The sequence below is a fragment of the Varroa jacobsoni genome, unplaced genomic scaffold (assembly GCF_002532875.2).
Source record: "Varroa jacobsoni isolate VJ856 unplaced genomic scaffold, vjacob_1.0 scaffold_664, whole genome shotgun sequence".
NCBI lineage: Eukaryota > Metazoa > Arthropoda > Arachnida > Mesostigmata > Varroidae > Varroa > Varroa jacobsoni.
Genome location: NW_019213566.1, coordinates 171,372 through 191,457, shown reverse-complemented (window position 1 = coordinate 191,457; position 20,086 = coordinate 171,372). Strand labels below are relative to the sequence as shown.

Sequence of the window (20,086 nt, the reverse complement as noted above, 5' to 3'; positions counted from 1 at the left end):
TGAAATCTGTAATATACATATTACCATATATCAGCCATATAGCTATTCTTTCTACAAAGATAACCTTAGGGCATTGTTTCGAAAGTCCGTCTCAACGTCACGACGTAGAACGTTAGTAGGAAAAACATATCGAGTCGAGAAACTGGATCGAGCCAATCCTAGTTAAAAGATGGGACACGGTGCTGCGGCCCTAAGTTTTCAGGACGCAACACGAAGAAACCACGAGAACTTTGCCGGTACACACGAAAAAATAAAATTCGGGCACCTTTAAATGTACGCATTGCATCTCCAGCGGCCTCCCCACATTTTCCTGTCGGTATCTAATGAGTGCCCAGAAATATTTTTTTGAAATAAATTTATCCTTAAAGTGTTGTTCGAGCAAATGGGATATTACGAAATAAACGGCCCCAGGCCTGTCCTTGTTTGTGCAACGAGGCGACATTAAGAAATGGCGTTGAACGACAAGAAAACGAGGCAAGAAGGGGAAATGGAAGTTAGAAATCGGTACGAAGCCAGTACAACTCTCGTATAGTTTGGAGGACAGAAAACGAGCTCCATATACGACGAGCAATCTCGTGCTCACGTCAAAAAGATACGATGAAGGAACCGCCATTCAGCGGTGTTACAGGATCTTTTCGTTAGCTGACAAGCTGACGAAGATTTTAACTTTTGCATCCTCATCTTCACTAACGATCGTACTACCTTACGCATAGTTCACTAAAAATTCACTTTAATGCATCCACAATTATGCTACATTTATGATTCTAACAAAAATACTATGATTTATAGTTAATACGATCATTTAGTCCTAAATAGAATGTTATAACGTTTTTTTTTTTACTTGGCTAATCATTGTGCTATATACCGGAAGGAAATGACGATAGCGGAATCTCTGTGAATGACTATATTTGTTTAATGTATTTAAAGAAGATATGTAATGTTATTATTACCATTTCGTGCAGGTAATAATATCTATCTAGAAATAAACTTAAGTTGCGTGCGGAACTATAACTCGATGCTTGGATGGACCGGCGTAGCTTGGCGGACACAAAAGGGGATCACGGAAATTCTAGATATTATCACATTATATGCTTAGTTTGAAAAACTTATTAAGTAGACGATGTTGTACTATATGAGTATTAAGCAGTTTTGTGTAAGACTGTAAGATGTTTAGTAGTCCTTCTCAGACTTATAATTGAAGAAGTTCGAAAGAACCTGAACTGACCTGTTTTCAAGACGACACCTTATCCAAGATAATACTGCCTTAGATTTCACAATGGATTCCTCCATGTAAATGTAATTTAAAAGTGTTAAGTACCTCACCCGCTTAAAGTTTCGAGTTTTACGTTCGGCATTTCCTTTACGCGTTCTATCACACTAATCGCTTTTCGCACCGCAAGAAGTGTCTATTTGTCCAAATTCGAACTCACACCAGAACGTATACCTAACATTTCCGAGCTTATACGTTATCCACTATCACGTGAGAAATACCATTGCTCACTTCAAATTATTTTTGGGTTTTTTCTTCCATTTTAAAAGAATCTACCTCAACTGGACACTTGTAAAGAAACTGAGAGAAACTCAGAAATCGTTCAAGCACAGCTTAAGGAAGCATATAGGCACTTTTGTCTGCGTAACCATTAGACCTTGATTCTGAAAGTCAAATCGGTTGCCAAGCTAGCAAACTACCATTAAAAAACTCAGAAACAAATGAAAAGAGAAAGGATTAGTGGGTAATTTAACTGACAAGCGCTTTCACTTTATACTACCATGCTAAATGGCTATAAATGGACTTTAGTAACCACAGAATTTATTGAATATTAACCCTCAAATTTCTAAAAAAAGGACAAATCTCAACCATGTAAGGCCCAGCAAAATAATATTCAAAACAACAGGAGACTCTGGCATCACAGTATATCAAAAAAAAACTTCGTTTTAAGGAGTGCCACAACGGTCTTTTACGGGGTGCAACCTTGATAGCAATCCAACCGGGGGATCGCAGCAGACCAACCCGAAGAGGATCTTACCTTCACTGCTTCCGCTAACGAGCTATATACTGTTGCTAGTCGACGTTTTCTGTATTCGATGCAAAAGGCAAATCTTCGATCTAGCCCTGAACTCCTAGATCGATTTATCCCTTTACGCACGTTCAAACATACTCGACGCATATCTGCATATGCACCATCTATATGGTTTTTTCGGAACACGCTAGTATCTTACAAGCAAAAAACTGCTGAGAAAAATGCTAGGCAAAATGCTTTGGGAAAAAAATACTCGAAATCTGTATAACTCCATAAATAAGTATTTCATTTCTACTTGCTATTGGCAAAGCCCTACAAGTAGTACTTACTTTGAAGCTTTTGACGCATGCATGCATATATATATATATATATATATATATATATATATATATATATATATATATAAGAGTTGTAGCTGATACTTTATATATATAACTAGTTCACTGTTTTGAGGACGCTCTTTTCAGATGAAAAACACTGACTGAAATAGCTTTTGCGAGAGCGGCGATGTATCGCTTCTAATAAACACTCAACTATAAAAAAAAACATACAAAAAAGCCATGGATTTTGCACATTAACTTATTACCCTTTACCAGTCCTAATTGGAAAAGGCACAGAGATTCGTATACCCGAGTTTCACTATGCTATAGCAGCTTACTCTAACACAAATTGCAATTATATCGCAAAAAAAAAATAGATTAATTTCCATTATGGGCCTAGTCAATCAAAATTATTACAATTAATGAATTGAATAAACTGCTGTCTGCAGCAACATAGACCATGAGTTTCGACACTTTTCTATATCTATATCTATGTATTTGCAGCAGTCTCCATTTGAAGGGACTCCCGAAATAGGCGTAAGATTGATCAGAAGAAGTTTATCACTAACCTTACCTATTGCTTACTTATTATTTCAATTAATAGAAAGAAAAAAAACAAAGTTATGGAACAACGTAAAATGAATACATTATTGACAGAGTTCAAAGATGGTAGTCAGATCTATTCAAGTGAATACAACTATAAGCTCAAGCCCAAATGGTTAACACGGTGCACCCGCTTGCGTGTAGTATATTCTACAACTGTAAACTAAGGCTTACTCATAACAGCCTAATAGGCTTTAGGGCCTGGATAAAACGAAGTATTGGAAGCATCAAAATGTTCAACAGCATTAACTGCAACTTTGTGCTTGAATGTTAAAAGATCAGCAAGTTTTCTCGCTATAAGCTCGTCAAATATATACTGCCAGAATTAGAATCAGAGAGACTATAGAAACCTTCTATCGATTTGAGGCTGTGACTTTTACAACAGGTCTCCCCGAGATGAGGTCATACAACATCTCCTGGCATCGGCGATCATGGATCCAAGTCAACGGCTGCTCGTAGCTGAATATTTACGGTATGAGACAATAAAAATAGTTTTGAAGTACAGTATCTTAGCTACAAAAACGCACGTATTACAGAAATATTTTAAGAACGTTTCTTTGCGGCACCCTCTTAAATCGTGCGCGTTCAACGTAAGGAAGTACATGCTATTTTGATTTCGTGAAAAGACCATTAAGATCCTTATTATATGAAGTCCCTGTTTGGGAATGTACTTATAAAGAACATAGCTCCAATGAGAAAAGTACGCTTTACGCAATAGTTGAATCCTGTATACTAAACCTCATGAAACATAAATATATTGTATTTCTCAGCAAATCGAAGTCCACATTTCACTTCTAAAAATATCGAGGTAGTCTTCATATTATCTTATCATCTAATCCGTTGTCATAACGCGTGCTAATATCACGACTGATATGTAGATCTTAGTATTACTGGGCACCCGACCCTGCAGGGGAGAAGGTGTGTGTATCGACGTTGCTCCATCGTGCCCGGTGTTGCGCGAGAAATATCAGAAATTATCCGTTCAGCATCTACTGAAAGCTTTCTCAAGTCGCACCCCGCTGATACATAGGGGGGTACATACGGATACAGTAGGGAAGTAGATACATAGGGATCGTTTCCGGCTACGTGCGTAAAGCCGAAATGTCGTTCCTTCCTGACCGAACATAGATTGTGTTGCAAAGTATAGAATATTTTTATGTAAGATTTTATTATCTACTTAACTAAACTACGGGGAAATGTCCCACCTTCAAATATTCTTCGTTTTAGGTATACGTAGCACTGAACCAAAAATATCCAATGAAAACCTATCTTTTTTTTTATATTTGTTCGTGGAATATCGTAGCCAACAATCTGTATAGGAGAGTTTCTGTTAAAGCTCGAGAAAAAAAATTTGACTTCTAAGGCAGCTACATTACGGCGAATTTCAGCATCATCGTGTTTCTTTTAAATGATTTCCGGCTTTTCCGGGTTCCGGATTTAAATAAATTCCGGCTCTCGGCTCGCTTGGGGAATCAGGTCACAGTTATACGTTAACGAGGTACTGGCCCAGACAACAGAGTGACTGGGTCTGCCATTTAGACAGGATAAAAAGACGGCCATATAATGAGCTTGGCCTCGACCCTGTACGAGCTGTGAACGGACATAAGCTTAGCGTAACTACGGCGAAACGGGTAAGAACGGTGCCATGCGGATGGAAAGTGAAGAATACACGGCAACGCTATGCTCGAACTCCGTTCGGTTGGCAAAAAATGCCGCCATTTTGCCCGTACGGCCTCATCATAGCTAGTGTCTAGATAACGTCTGGCACCATTACGAAACGCCGCTCGTAGGAGCTCGTGCATTTACCAACGAAGGGGTTAGGTCAGCACAGCGTAGCAGTGTACGACGTTAACGGTCTTAGGTTGCGGCTGAGCTACTTTTTCGTCGAAAATGAAAATCACAGGCCAAATATTTTAGTAGTATACAGATATACAAATAAGCAGACATGCTTCGTCCCAAAGGTGACGTACAATCTAATATTTCGCTGTGGAACAGATTCAATCGTTTTGTTCAAACGATCACCACAACAAATAGTTTGAATCAACGATCTTATCCAATATATCCAATAATCTAAATCGGTTCATTGGATTATTTTTGAAAGAGCAGCTTTACTCTTGTCCAGCGCTATTTTACGCGAGTAAAGTTTCACGAGCGAAATAACGAGCCGTACGTTGACGAAACGGTTATAGTTTTCCGTAAATAAGTGAGACATTATCGTTAGCGCTATTTCGTTCACTTGAAGCGAACAGAAAATCAAAATCATTGACGTCTTGTAAGCCCTATAGATAGCGTTTGAGCTATTCTTTCGATTATATTCTAACTGAACGATGGTCAGTTGGTTGTCTACGGTGTCCTCTCCTTTGACTCCTGCCGATGAAAGTTGGCCGTTCTTTGAGCCTTCTAACCCAGGCTTCTTATTCTGCACAGTTGGAGCCAGCAACGAATGTACTGAGCCTCTACCGAAATGAGCTTTGCAATGTGGTCACGTACGCCATTCTGACGGCACGACGACGCCACAGACAACGGAGTTGAACTGGTAGGCATTGCTTCTCCTTGTCAAGCTTTCTTCGTTATCTAAGTTCTACTGTCTTCCATCCACCGAGTAGATCTTGTCGGATAGCCAAGTTGGCCGGTGAGCTAAGAGCGACCTACCAGGCGGTGTCTGCTTAACGTAAGCCGCTCGTTATTATCTGACGGCCGGTGGCCTTTTCGGCCGCCGTCCCCCCTGTCAAGTCAATATACTGGATCCTACCTATCTGCCAAGTAAGCATTCTGCTTGGTAACCAAAAGTGTAGCTACAATAGCAGGATTTGTCGCAGGAATAGCGCTCATTGTTAAAAAACGAACGAAGACAGGGACCAATTGGATGGGTTGTGCTAGTTGTTTTCCTAGTTAGAACGACCGAATCGAAAAACGTCTGACTGCTTTCGACGATGTAAAAATGGTAAACGAATTGCTAATTTTCGAAAGAAATTTAAGCTGCGCCTCAGGGAGACGTGACAAACGTAACGTCCTTAGCTGCGTGCCGTATCATTATAAGCGTGAAGTCAAATGGCTTACGAGTGAAATTTTATTTACTGCGATAGTCGCGATTACACATAAGTTGTTTGATGGGTAATTTCATGTGTGCATTGACTTGCCTAATTCTAGCTATAAAAAAAAAAAAAAAAAAAGCCTCGCAAACATTTCTGCGACACGACTACTTTTATTAGCACAAAGTCATACTATTTTACTGAACTGATGAAATAACTTACCGTTAAAGTAGTTCAATAGCCTTTTTTTTCGATTGGGAGCTACCTCTCAGTGGTTTGCGAACACGAATACTGAAAAACTTACACGAAAATATCGAACTCAAAAACGAAATTTCTGAATTATCGCGTCACCCAACAGATGCTAGACTTATTTGTCATCGACTCGACCGGTTGGAAAATTCAATGATCCGTTAACTCTATACAGGGGGCTGATGAATGGCTGTCTCTTTTTTGATCGGCCAATTTTTTTTAATAACATGCTACTCTTAGTCAGCTGTCAGCAAACGGCTGTTATTATTCCCTCGATTGACATTCAACATGCATATATATAAACGTTCAGTGCTAAGTGGCATATTTGACTGTTTCAATCGTTGCGTTCGGCCTACATGGGCGCCTACTGATGAGAGGACGCGATCCTGTACAGCCACACAAAATGCCCTAGACAGGTCGTAATCAGTGAGCCAATGCTCTCCAATATTGTTTCTTACTCAAAAAACAGATGCAAGCACTGCTGGTTCCCTGACAGCAATAATGAAGTATTTAGTTCTCGAATATCGAGATGATATCACAAAACCAAAGACAACCCATGCATCATCGTAAAATAGAGAGTCGTGCCATTTTTAAATATAATCTCATACTTTAACTTGTAATATCTTATTATTATTACCGTGATAATAAACAAAAAATGCATCATATGTTGCTCATACGACCGTTCAAGCGAAATTTGTGTCGATAAAATGATAATGAATGCTTTTTCAAGGGAGCCTAATAATAAGAATGCATGATGTTTCGCCCCTATGATCCGTTGCAATGCACTAAATCCACCTCACGTCGACGTGAAGAGAGCGTTCGAAGTAAACACCATATAACGCCGCGTTTTAGAGTAGTACGCATACAGATGAGAGGAACCTTTCGTTGGAGCGTATTGCAAGAGATTTGTCGACCAAGCTCGTTCACCACTATAAACACTTACATGTTGGTTTTAACAGTTAATATTGTTATAATATCGTAATACTAAGTGAGTATCAACACTGACCCTATAGATCTATTTAGTACGTCCTGCCTCTGCCAAAATGGGCAACACGAAAGCCTAGCGTGCATAAAAATGTACGCGTCCCATTCTTTTACCAAATCTATAGCTAATTACATTTTCCTACACGGATAGACATGGAAATTACCCTATGTAGCCAACGATCTATCTCGAAATACGAATTTACCACTATCGCATATAGTCCACATATCTATGGCAACGCGCCGAAAAAGATAGCTCCTGTGGCAATCTCCGCGTCCTGACGGTTGGTGGTTTTTCAGAGAGCGTTGTTTCTACAGAGAAATGCCGCAATTTCAGACAGCGCTACTGTTCACTGTCTCGTAGCCGAAACGTTCAGAAATTCCCAAATGCAAAATGACGTTTCCGTCTATCGTCTTTCGTTCAGGTTCCTTGTAAAGACTTCTATGGCTAGTGGATTAAAGGAAGGCAGAAGATAGCGGAAAAGTAGCCATTTCTAAGGGGACGTGAGTCAGTGAACGAGAAAGAGAGCAACGGCTTACAAAAGGGTGTGTACATCTTCTGTGTATGGAGTAAGGCAGTGGCTGAAATGCTAAAGCGCTGAGGCAGGGAAAAGGCGTGCCCATGAGCGGAGTCTTCATCTCAACCTGCTTTGTGTGCCACTTTGCTGAAATTACGAAGAAACGAAAAGACCGCGCGTAGACAACGTACGCCCCAAGCGAGGGAGAGCACCTGAGGGAGAACGGCGTATGTCGAAAGCACGCGACTGAATCGTGCCAAGGCGAATGAACAGAGACAGAAATGTGGCGGGACATAAAAACAGCTTGAAGAAGCGCGCTGGCAGCGTGAAAACGATGGGTGACGGTGGGCAATTCAGGTTCGCATCTGAACGCGGATCAGTTTATAGCAACCGGCTGGAGACTAGACGGTGTCGGACTGTTGGAACCCCGTACTCGCAGAGGAAACAGCATCAATCCAGTGCCAGCGGGGACGTCGCAGCAGCAGCAGGACGAGTAGAAAACGTAGCAAGCGAGGCAGCAGAAGTAGGAAGGAACTGATGGTAGCGGCGGTTAATAGTAGCGACGTTGAGTAGGACGAAAAGTATGCAGACGTATGCTACTTCCTGGTAGACAGGAAACTTACTCTGGTCGGTTAGTTGTTCTTGCCAAGTGTCCACGGCGCGCATAGAAATGTCGGATAAAAACGTAGTTACGTCGCGCAGAGGCAATGTTGGCATTGTGCGTGAAGGCGGACTCGGACAAAAAGAAATCACAGTAGGAACGCTTCGACGATAGGGCAACCAAGACTTCATCACGTGGTAACGTACGCTAATTCCGGATATGTACCGTTGGAGAGAAAAAAGCAGCGGACATCTTGGTGACGCTACTATGAACAGCAGCATTGTGCGAGTCGGAAATGGGCTGTTCTAAAGAAAGTATTTGAAGGGATATGAAACGACGGCTTAATAAGGGGTAAGTTCACTGACTCCTTCACCTTAAAAGATTCTGCTCAACCCTACGAATTATTTAGAAATTTTAGCTAAGTACAACACTTAGTTAAATTTTAGGTTAAACTTTAGATATATAACTACTATGGTAAGCAGGCTAATCACGTGCTAGATTTAAAGAGAACACGTTTGCTTTAGCAATGGCAATGCAATTATTGCTTTGTTGGGAAAGTTAGCCTGATGCTATTTCCAATACTCTACTAGATTCAGCCGACTTTCGGAATACATTGAAGGAACCGTTTATTTACTTCAACAAGAATTGACGTCAATATAAGATAAAGGTAAAAACAGATAACAAATTTAAGTATTCATTATGCATCGTTTGATAGATTCCAACTGTAACTTAATGGCCTTATTTACTTTCAAAATTAGTCGTTGCTCTAAATTTTCCTCAAGAGTGATACTTGAGAAGGAGAATGAAGAAATTTATACAAACTGATATGAACCAGCAAGCTTCTTCTACCCCGCCTTTTTTCAAATCGCATATTGATGACTAACGTTAGCTGATTGCCTCGCAATGGTTCACTTCACTCAAGAGAGCTCGTCTTTCGCTTATACCACAAAATCGACGTATTGATCGCTGAAGTTTATTATCCTTCCAGGAACGTAGCCAACCGTTAACCAGGAGGCAAGCAGTCACCTAGAAAAGGGTGAAACTTTGCTACTGATAGGACGATAACGAATTTGTACTTTTAACGACTGTCTTTTTTGCCCATCAGGCTGCCGGACTCGGATATACTGGAATAGTAACCGTGGCATATGCCGTAGATATAGATGGTGTGTGCGTCGTACACAGTGAGGGCTCTTGAGAACTTTTAAGACTCTTCGAGATGGAAAAGATGGCCGTAATAATTGTTTGTCTACCCATTAAAAATAGCTTTTTAGGCCGACTCACTCTTTTTCTTCACCTATTCTATCTACTTCAAGGATCAAGTTGTAGGAACTATTGTGCACTTCCCGAACTATGGAACCAAGTTTAATAGTGAAATGTTTTAAACCAAATAGTGAGACACTATCATTTAAGCAATTTTAAGAAATAAAGAAAGATGAAAAGTTGAAGCTGTACGAAAATCGTTTTGTGAGCGCGATGCGATACAGAGAGGTCGTTTGCCACCTGTTGTTTCATAGCATGATCTCCAATGAAAATCCATAAAAAAAAAAAGAAAATCGGGCCGTTTAGGCAGTAAATAGGACCAATGCCAAAGGAAAAAATTTGCTTCGATTCGAAAACTCTGTCGAAATTAACGTTGAAATAAAAATCAATAAACAAATGAACTAACTAAAAGTAAATTTAAAGTATATCAAAAGGGGGTAAAGCGTCAACGTCTCTAGATAATTATATATCTTGAAGGAGTATAGGTTTGACGGAGCCTTGTATAGGACAACTAAGCTATTTTGATGTATGCCACTTTTTAGGAGCGGCAGTTATTGCCATCCAGCTTTTATACTCCGCAGAACAGACATGACCGAACATTAGAAGCTAATATTAGAACTATTATATTTAATGTAAGACTTTTTAAGTTAAGCTTATGCTGTACATTGAGGATTTTTAAAGCGCTGCGTTGGATGGATCACAAATAGATTTTTATCTGACAAATTTAGGCTCGAATGTATGAACGCCCTCCTGTATTGAGACAATATGTGGGGCTGATCACTATACTAAGATCATGCAAACAATAAAAAAAGAAGCTCGTAAATACATGAACGGACGCAGATGGGCAATGCACTTAAAGAATAACGAGCGAATTTAAAAGAAAATACTTTTAAAATAGTAAATTAATATAAATGTAGGCAGTTTCCGGCAGGGGGAATCACCATTCTCCCATGATCTCTGCTCATATAAATGTATGCCTATTTGATAGCACTGCAAGTGACTTAAGACTAAGTTAGCGGAGAGGTTCATCTGAAATCTGTACAAGTTAGGGAGAAAAGGCCTTCAAAATAGATGACTACCATACGGAACTCCGAAAAGATAACGAAAAAAGGTAAGGTAAAAATAGATTAACGCTACTAAGGGTTAGCTCTGTCACCCCTTTTTCCTGAATCACAATGTCCTTAAACCATGAAAAGGTAGATCAGGTATTTATTGATAACCTGTATTCAGTAAACTCGTGCCATACTTCGAATTAGCCTCTGTATGGCACAAAACCGTGACATGTGAAAGACTGCAGGTTGAACACAGTTCTACCATGAGGTTAGCGGCAAGATATAGCAACGAGACCTATGAAGATTCAGCAACAACCTTACGTCGTGCCAGCTGCGACGCCGGTTAGGACTGGTTGTGAATAAGGCATTTAAACAACACCACACACACGTACCATATTGCCGATGAAGGCTACCGTCACACATACATACATATGTGATATCGATTGATCGACAGGACAGAGCTCTCAATACATAAAGACTCGGGAAGATGCCACCATGGTGCTCTGAGTATCTGATATCGTACGCATTGCAAACGATAGCAGTCTTTTGACCAAACGGTCAACCAAAATAGCATACAGACCTGGGTTGTTTCAAACGCAATTAGTGGTTATAGTGGGTTTAGCTATAGAACCCAACTAAGGGGGTATGGTACCAACTGTGTAGGCCCTCCGGTGATTGTGAATCGAATAATAATAAACGGTACAGCTAACTCTCAGCTGAAATCCTATTTAGTGTGTCATGATGAGAAACGTCATGGTATGCTTTCATTTGTAGCAGGAAGATAACAGTAAAGATCGCAATGTTCTATGAATTTGTTTGTTGCGTTATTGAGGACTCCGATAGTGTGAAAAAGTAATTAAACCTCAAACCCAAGCGTCATGGCTGTTAGTTCGGCACCACCTTAAACACCTCGCTTACGAGATAACTGAAAAGGTAATATCTGTGGATAGCGCAGGTAAAATCGACACGAAGATTGGCCATGTGAAATTGCCGATATTGTAGGACCCCTAATGATGTGATATGACGAACAGTGTCCGTCTTTATACAAACAGTTCTTTTAGAATCTAGCCTTGTAATGAAAAAAAAAAAAATGTATAATTTATATTCAGGCTTTCTTTGGAATCAAACTGTTAATATGCTGTTACGCTGTATAATTCATGCGAATTAGAAAAGAATTATTAAGTTGGATTTCAATATCTATGTAGTTGCAGCAGTACGAAGGGTGGTCTTGCCCTTTGTTGGTGTGTCCGGCATATGGGAGGCTTATTTTCTATCAAATACGAAAGGAACCCACCCTCAGCCACGCACTCTCTCTTGAATCGTTCACGTCAACGCTTCACTAAGCACCATTATTACTTTATTATTAGTTTGATCTGGCCCAATAGTTGCCCGCCTCGGTCATTACTTGGGGGGTTCTTGCGGTATTTTTTTTCCTACCTTTATATAGTCTCGATCATTAAATCGTCATTGTATTAAATTGATCTCGTACGTCGGCTAGCTTGCGGTATTACAACAGTGTCCCGCATTTTGCGCCAGAGCCAAACCGTTCTCGCAAAAACGAATAGCGAAGTCATCAACAAACTGCGTGTAATAGTTAACCGTTTACATCTATAATGTGGAAACGAACGTTCTTTTTATTGCCAAACAACTTCAGCAACGGCTGGGGGCTAAATTTGTTGTTGCTAGCCTACACTCGCATGGGAAAGGTCCCCATTCGTCTGTTAGGTGTCGTTTGTCCACCGCCTCGGAAGCCAAACTATTTGATAGGCTGGGTGAAGCTAATTTACGGTGCGACGTGTTTCCGTTAAACGGTTTTGGTTCAGTAACAGTTTTTCTCGTTCGCCTGCTCACCCACTGTATCTCTCTCAGTCTCTTTCAATATTCATGTGCCCCTCCCCTTTTGCCTCCTTTGCTCATTCGAGAGAGAGAGAGAAAAAGAAAATACGCCGAGTATGATAAACGTCGTCTGCCACGATACGATCAAGGGTACACAGGAAAACACATTGACTGGACTGCCATATAGAAGGTATGCATGTTAACGCTAACGCCAATATAAATTGGTTATGTGGATGTCGACCAATAGGACCTCTATGGGTACGCTCGTGTGCGGCGTTGCACAGAGTGCGTGCTTGTATCTGTATGTGTGTATGTATGTATGTATGTATGTATGGATGTGCCATCCATGGACGTTGCAAAGCACACGGAGGGAGGCCACCTAGCTCGTATCGTATGTATGTATATATATCTATAAATGTAGCTCTCGACCGTAAATCTACGAAGTAGACGTGCATTAAAGTCGTTTTCGAGAGTGGCGCGAGTCAAGGCCTCTGGCTGCGTTGGGTTAACGAATTTGGGTGGCAAGCATCGCCGACAATAACAATGGCCGGCTGTGAAATAACGACGCTCAATATTCAGACATTGGTTGGTGGGCTGGTATGACGGCCGGCCGGCCAGCCGTTGCTACTTCAATTGTACTATAAGCGGCACACTACCAGTTTGCCATTAAGGCGTATGAAAGCTTAATGCGCTGTTCATAGTCACAATGGGTATAGTAATGCCTGTGATTGTCGCTCACCGCTACATAGAAGCCGCGGAATGAAAGAGAATGATCGAGAAAAGTCATTATTATTATACAGCAGCAGGAGCCAGTAAAACGGTACATCACCGATACTGACCGGGGCATCATTGTGTGACGCGCCGTCGTCGAAACAATGACATTTAACCAAAATGCGTACGCGGCAAATATCCTCAATTAGCGTGAATCATCATGCCACCACGAGGCAGGTTATAATACAAGTTATAGCGGAACAGAAAAACAGGATATCACACCTCGACGAAACTGCCAGCAAGCAGAGTTAGGGATAAGGGGGCGCAGGAGGACTACCATGATACAGAAGGCCTCAATGTAGACTGCCTAGAGGAAATATATGACCCGTTTATTTTGATTAACTGGTCTGTTTTCTACGTGATATGCATCTGGGCGTAAAAGGGGTCAGAGTCATGAAACTGGCATTAGTTATAATGAACTTTTGATTCTATTGCTATAAAGTAGCTTCTGCACAATGATTTTGCGGGGTACTATAGTTTTAATGATACTAGTAATAGTTTGTGAGACTTCATATATCTTATCCAGTATCAGTTAATTGTATGCAGAATTAACCAGCTATGCATAAGAATACGTTTCGTGTTATTTTATTTATCTATTGTATATTATAGATATATATATATATATATATATAGATATATATATAGAAAAATACCGCTTGTCATAAACTGTAACTGAGGCTCTTAGATAAGAACTTCGACCCTATGAGTTCGTATAGCTTCACTACAAATGGGCAAGAAATTTAGTAGTAGGAAAGTTACGATTTGTTCAAACGGTATAAGTGTCGAAGTCGACTGAAACATCTATAGGTCATCACTGCCAGCTGTTTATTTCTTCACCGCCCCGGGTCCTACCGTTGTGTCCTCGATTCAGTCAAATGGAAGTGTAATGACGATCTGCAATACCCAGGCCCTAACCGTTCGACAGCTTAGTTGAATTCGAACACATACCGTAGAGCTAAACACTTAGCTCGAGACATACTTTTTTTTTTTCAAAAACGCGGTTATTTTTAATATGCTTTCCTTCCAACATTTACAAACATTGGAAATAATTGGTTACAGTAGCTAATGACTATCTAGCAAAGTGGAAATATTTAAATAACGATAATGATCATAAATCGGTGGTCCTAATTGACTAGCTACAACAGGTAGAAGTTTATGCTGGTGACAACTGAGGTCATAGTCAATTGTGAAATACCTGTGCAGAATCTCTAAATCCGCATAGAACAATTTTATGAGAGTCTTTTTCAATAAAAAAAAAAAAAAAAAACGTTTTTATAGAAAAAAAGAGAATACGACAAAGCCAGAAGGACAAATATTAAGGTTGCCTGGTCACGAAGCTAAGCACCTAAATGCTTCTGTACTACCCGTATTAATAAGGTTCAAGGAAACGCCAGAGTCGAAATCTGTGGAACACTTAAAGGCCGGGGGTCGGCCAAGCTAAAATACTTAAACGAAACACGCCCGAATCGAACCATATGTATACGCGTACTTTCATATTGATTCTAATCATACACGGTATCCTGCAATTAGTGTGTGACTGTGACCCGAAAACTCGCTGGCCCGAAGCGACAGTCAACTTCGAGGATATCTAACAGCTTCTGTATGTGGCAATCACTGCATATTGTATTAAAAAAAAAAATCAATTTCATTGCTTTTTAGAGCCACTAACTCGTATATTACCCAGCCTATAGTCAACGAACGAACTTAAATGACGCCACTCTTTCATCATTTTTAAATGCCGGTTAAATAGTACTCCACCATTGGACTAACACATGCGCAATTATTGGGCCCATCAGCTTGTTGTCTGATACTTTTTGACCCGGTTCATCATCAATGGCTAATCTAATTGCTTCTCCACGCCTAGCAACACACCCGTTTTCCATGTCTACCGCGGCTCTGTAAGAGAAGCAGTTGTTAAGACTCGGTTGTAGCACAATCGACCAATTGTCTGTATCCCCTAGCCCTAAACATGGCGATGTGACAGCCCACAGTTCCCAGTGTTTGACGTAAGGGAACGGTGATTTACGCTCAAAGGTAACAGAGTACATTTTCGAAAAATATCTTCTGCACACAGGACTCAAGACAATGGATGTCCTGCGACAAGATAACGCTTCGAAGTTAGACTAGCGGCGCGATAGTCGTTTAGCGTGGCCTCAATGGTTAGTACAAGGGACGCTAACGGCGCTGCCATTAGCTTGCGTGAACATTTATGTTCGTTTCAATTGCCGCTAGAATTATTTCAACACTTTAAATGTATAACATTTGGCTCTGTAACAATCTGGCCAGGCTTAACAAAAGCAATGAATTTTCTAATGCAGTCACATTAGCTCGTTCGAGTACTACTGGAGATGGGCAAACTAAATATAGCACACATTTCTATATCTATGTAATCTTAGCGGAGTTTTTTGTTGTGTGCCAATAAGCAGCATCGTACTTCCCCTGAAATACTTAAAAGCGTTTAATACCGGTCCACTGTCATCTTGATTGACTTCTCTCCACCTAACTGATCCCTCTGGTGGTTTGCCTACAACGACTTCAGGCTTTAATAGCCATAGAACCCCGCCTACCTCATCGGTTGCTAACCTAATACGGATGAACCTCATATGAAAATTACTGAATGCTCTAATCAATGCTTTTTGACGTAGGAATCTCAAATGTACTCGTCGATGCCACCAAATGTTTCTGCACAGAATCACGGCTTTTTGTTAAGCGGTGGACCGCTTTTTGCTGTTCTTTGAAAGAGTGTCGCTGTTATTATTTGTCCGAGCAGTCCGCGTCTGACCCACTGGAACCTATACAAAGTCGATTCTAGCGTCCATATTGATGGTTTCTAAGAGTTCGTCACAGAGGCCTGAACCACAAACGCGACCTGTATCATTTCTGCCAGTATTCGCGACAGCACCTGACAACTGAGATTAGGCTGTAGTCCAAAGGTCGAGCGGGTGATATTCCACCTATTCAATAGAATTCTAGATTGGAAAATCTGCCATCGCGCTATCAGCAGCAGCAGCAGCTATGCTGACACCAAAAAACCGGTGCTCATGGCTACAGAGTTTACTTTGCTAAATAATCCTGATGGAAATTCAGTCTGCAGCTTACGACGACACACTCGCGCCGGGAACCAATCAGTACCTAATGGCATTCAAGTACCTGTTGTATGGAACACGTATAAAATAAAATACCGTGAATTTGGGATTTTCAAGCCAGGTACGGCCCCAGTGTTGTAGTACACATCTGCTATCAATAGCGAGTTTGGCTAGGAAGCGCTTAGGGGAAATAGTCGTTGTTGGACGAATACGGTTAGATTGCGACAGCGCGTATCTATTGTCTCAGCAAAAAGGGTAAGGACGGTGACAGCGGCGGTCGAAATATAATATAGCGTGATATACTCATAAAGATCGGTAAAGTAAACTAACCTTCGGCCATTTCAACTTTATAGCTTCGATCCTAAAAATTTCATTGTTAGGAAGGTAGCAACGTTTATGACATATAGTATTGTACAGGGAGACTAAATCAACCTAACGGATTGGATAGGAAAGAATAACTCGATTGGGAAAAGAAAAAGTTTACAGTTCCTAATATTGGAAACAATGTGAACGAGCTGCAACATTATATTGACAGCAACAAGTTCTCCGTCTATGTAAATTTCAGATATGGCTAAAAAATCATTTGGCACATTCTGTGTTTTTGATACAACTCATTCCGTGTTATGCGCGACGGAAAAGTAACGCTAATAAAAATGCTGAATATAAACATATCTGAATTTATGATTAAATGCACTGGTGACAATAACAGGGACGATTCGTCGTAAAATGTTCCGAAGCGTGCGAACCAAACGGAGTGTAAAATGCTCGCAGGATAAAAAGTAACTTACAGATGCAACCAGGCTAATATTTAACAGATAAGTTATCGCTGTTGGTAGTACTTCTCGGCGCGTGCTTGTTCGACTTTGATTGAACCCTTTATCGACACAGCCTTTTAGAGCACTCCAGCGTGTCTTTTCGCCGCGGACTAGTGACTACCGTGATTGTTTTTGTGATTCTCAGTAGTTACGAACGCCGACGAAGCAGACGACTATCTTCGTGAGAAAGGCAAAGGAGAAATAGTTGGTTTTCGATACGCCGCCGCGTGCTACCCGCTAGGAAATGGTGTTATCTATATAGTGCCATTATGAATACCCATAGACATCTTAGATTACGTTACAGATTGATATGTGCAGCTAGACAAAGCTTAACCTCGAATAGCCACAGTTTTTGTTAGCGATCATTGATAGAGCGTTAATAGAGCTAGCATTAGCTCCGTACCTCGAGTTGATCGAGCAGACGCTGCAAGTATCGGACAGCTGACGCCGATTTTAAGCTCGAATAGAAATAAAGCTTGCAATAATATTACATCGTTTGAACGTTAGCTAATTTCGAAATGTGATGCGTATTAAACGTGTAGCAAGTGCTGCGCTTACCGTTGCCCCCACAGAATGCTTATATAATTTGTTCCCTTAGGGCGGTGCTGGTTAATTAGATAGTCACGATGCGTGCAGAAAAGTTGCCACATATGCAAATCAATACCCATAACGGCCTTATTCAGCTGTTCAACGCTACGGTTTCATGAGTTTTATACACCGGTATAAACTATTATAATGTTTACTATGTACTGCCATTTTTCGCAGCATTTAATTAATTTAATTCATAAAACTATTCAAGATACAGACATACGACGTTTCCGTTAGGGAGGGAGGGAGGAACATCTTAAATAATCGTGTAGCAAAATCAATTATCGCGCAAAATGGGCAATAGGCCAGCTGGTATTAAGGACGACAGAAGATGTCAGCGACTTCGCATTCTAATATCATTAGAGAACTAACATTGCGTTGGGAACACCCAGTATATACATTCATGGATGGACACGCTTTGCTAGTGCGTGTCTCTTGTATAAAAAATAATAACGTTTATACAACTTATATGAGAAAAAAAACACTAGCTGGAGTGCCTGCTACGCGATCGGCAGCTTCATTCAACTAATCACTACCTGTTCATCATGTAATAGAGGTTCATGATTTAAGTAGTATTTAGTAATTAAAATATGTTGATTTTTAAGCAAATAAAATGTACAGCTAAGTAAAAACAGTGATGTTACTGTTCGAAGCATAAAGCGAACACTTTTCAGCTTATTAGACGGGCGGGGGGGGGGGGGGGCAGATAAAGTTCGACAATAATTTGTGCTCCAAGATAGGTATCGTTTCCTCATGCCGAAACCCCATGACTCCATTTCCTAGTTACTTAGAAAATTGTATTGCGTACCCTTTTTCCAGGCGATATTCAGAAACCCTACTGCGGAAACAATGAGCGCCCGGTGAATTACTTACCTGCAATTTGGCCCACCGCAAATAGTGGGAATGGTTGATAGTACTACTCAAACAAATGTACCATACATATATATATTATAGGCAACGGTGGAGCAGATTTATTTATTAGCTTTTTCGTGAAAAAGGCCTATGATATGAATGTAATGACGTACATACGCTTGTTGGGCATCTGTATCAGCCATGTCTTAGAAAAGAACACAAAGTAATACAGCTAAATCTAGCCATACGACAATATAGACTGTATACAAACAGTTGCGTTCAAGTTCCATTTACGAACCGATAAAACGTTAAACCGGGTTAATGTTCCGTTCCGTAGATGCTATACGTGGGGCAGTTATACGACTAAGCTTGGAAAAATGGCCGCACGATTGGTACACTTTTTACGGGACAAGGTACGCTAATACAGTTCTGTACTTTGCTTCGTTAGTCTACAAGTAATTTCCGCTAGAAAATCCTCAACTAAATAACAATCATAAAAATTATCATTGTTATTATTATGTCATCAATGCTGCTAATTCAAGTTATACATAAATCATAGTTAATGGCTTGCACTCATCTGTTGCGCAATACAACGTTTTTTTTTATTTGACGTTCAGCAGTAATTTTTCCATCCTCGTCTACGACCTTATACCACCCCTCTTTAAGTGCTCTTTATCGTAGTTATTACAGGAAGCTTGTCGCCATCAAGCGGACGTTGCCCCAGTAGTAACTTTTTCGGCTCAGACAGCTGCATGTCACGCAATAGCGACGACAGCGAAGGCGGCTGGCAGATGGGATGACTAATGTCGTAAAGCCCTTGTGTAAGAAGTCGCTCGGTCCAAATCTTGCTCTTCCCTGATAGGAACACAAGACGCAGGCAAGGCTCCCACGCGACACGAATGGTAATGAAGAAGGAGTGATGTCAAAAACAACCATGTCACTCAACAACTCAATTAGCCAAATCGGTCCTGGTGGAAAGGCGCAGGCCACACCAGTCAAGAGAGATCCTATTTTTTTTTAATACGACTCTCTCGAAATAAGTATCTACGTCCCGAATCGTTTGGCAAGAATCTACAGGAAGAACTTGTCGTAATACAGATATAAGGGTAGTTTCTAACTCGAATCTCGGAGAGATTGACATCTATCTTAGCTGGACTAGAAGGCGAAAAACGAACGAGATAAGGCAATGAGGCCTGGATGGACTATTATTTATATGCATTTTATGCTTTTAACCTTCTGATGAAACGGAGTTGTATATTCGGATCTTTAACTTATATTCTACATTAAACCAGATGCACACATCGTATGTGCATGAAACAAAGTATGTCATTATTATACCTATAACAGTTAGTGAATGTTACAAAAGAAATCGTAGATTCTATGGAAGGAATGACATCTGAACATGCATCTTGAACAATAAAACCCGTCAGGGACTTGAGCTATCGCCTCCAATAGACAGCTCTAACGGTATTCAGTCAATTACTTATAATCGATAAAGTTT

General features: G+C 40.5%; 2 long non-coding RNA genes across 3 annotated transcripts in view; one reads left to right on the top strand and one right to left on the bottom strand.

The window, feature by feature from the left end:
* Nucleotides 1–17,345, bottom strand: part of LOC111262468 (uncharacterized) — a 39,657-nt gene extending 22,312 nt beyond the window's left edge. For both annotated transcript variants that reach the window (XR_002681620.2, XR_015311916.1), the window contains exon 1: nucleotides 17,119–17,345. This is a non-coding gene — a long non-coding RNA (uncharacterized LOC111262468). The remainder of the gene's footprint in view (nucleotides 1–17,118) is intronic.
* LOC111262469 (uncharacterized) lies at nucleotides 7,479–20,046 on the top strand. Its single transcript, XR_002681621.2, has 3 exons — nucleotides 7,479–8,676; nucleotides 18,553–18,998; nucleotides 19,267–20,046. It is a non-coding gene; the product is annotated as an uncharacterized LOC111262469 (long non-coding RNA).
* The last annotated feature ends 40 nt before the right edge of the window (nucleotides 20,047–20,086 follow it).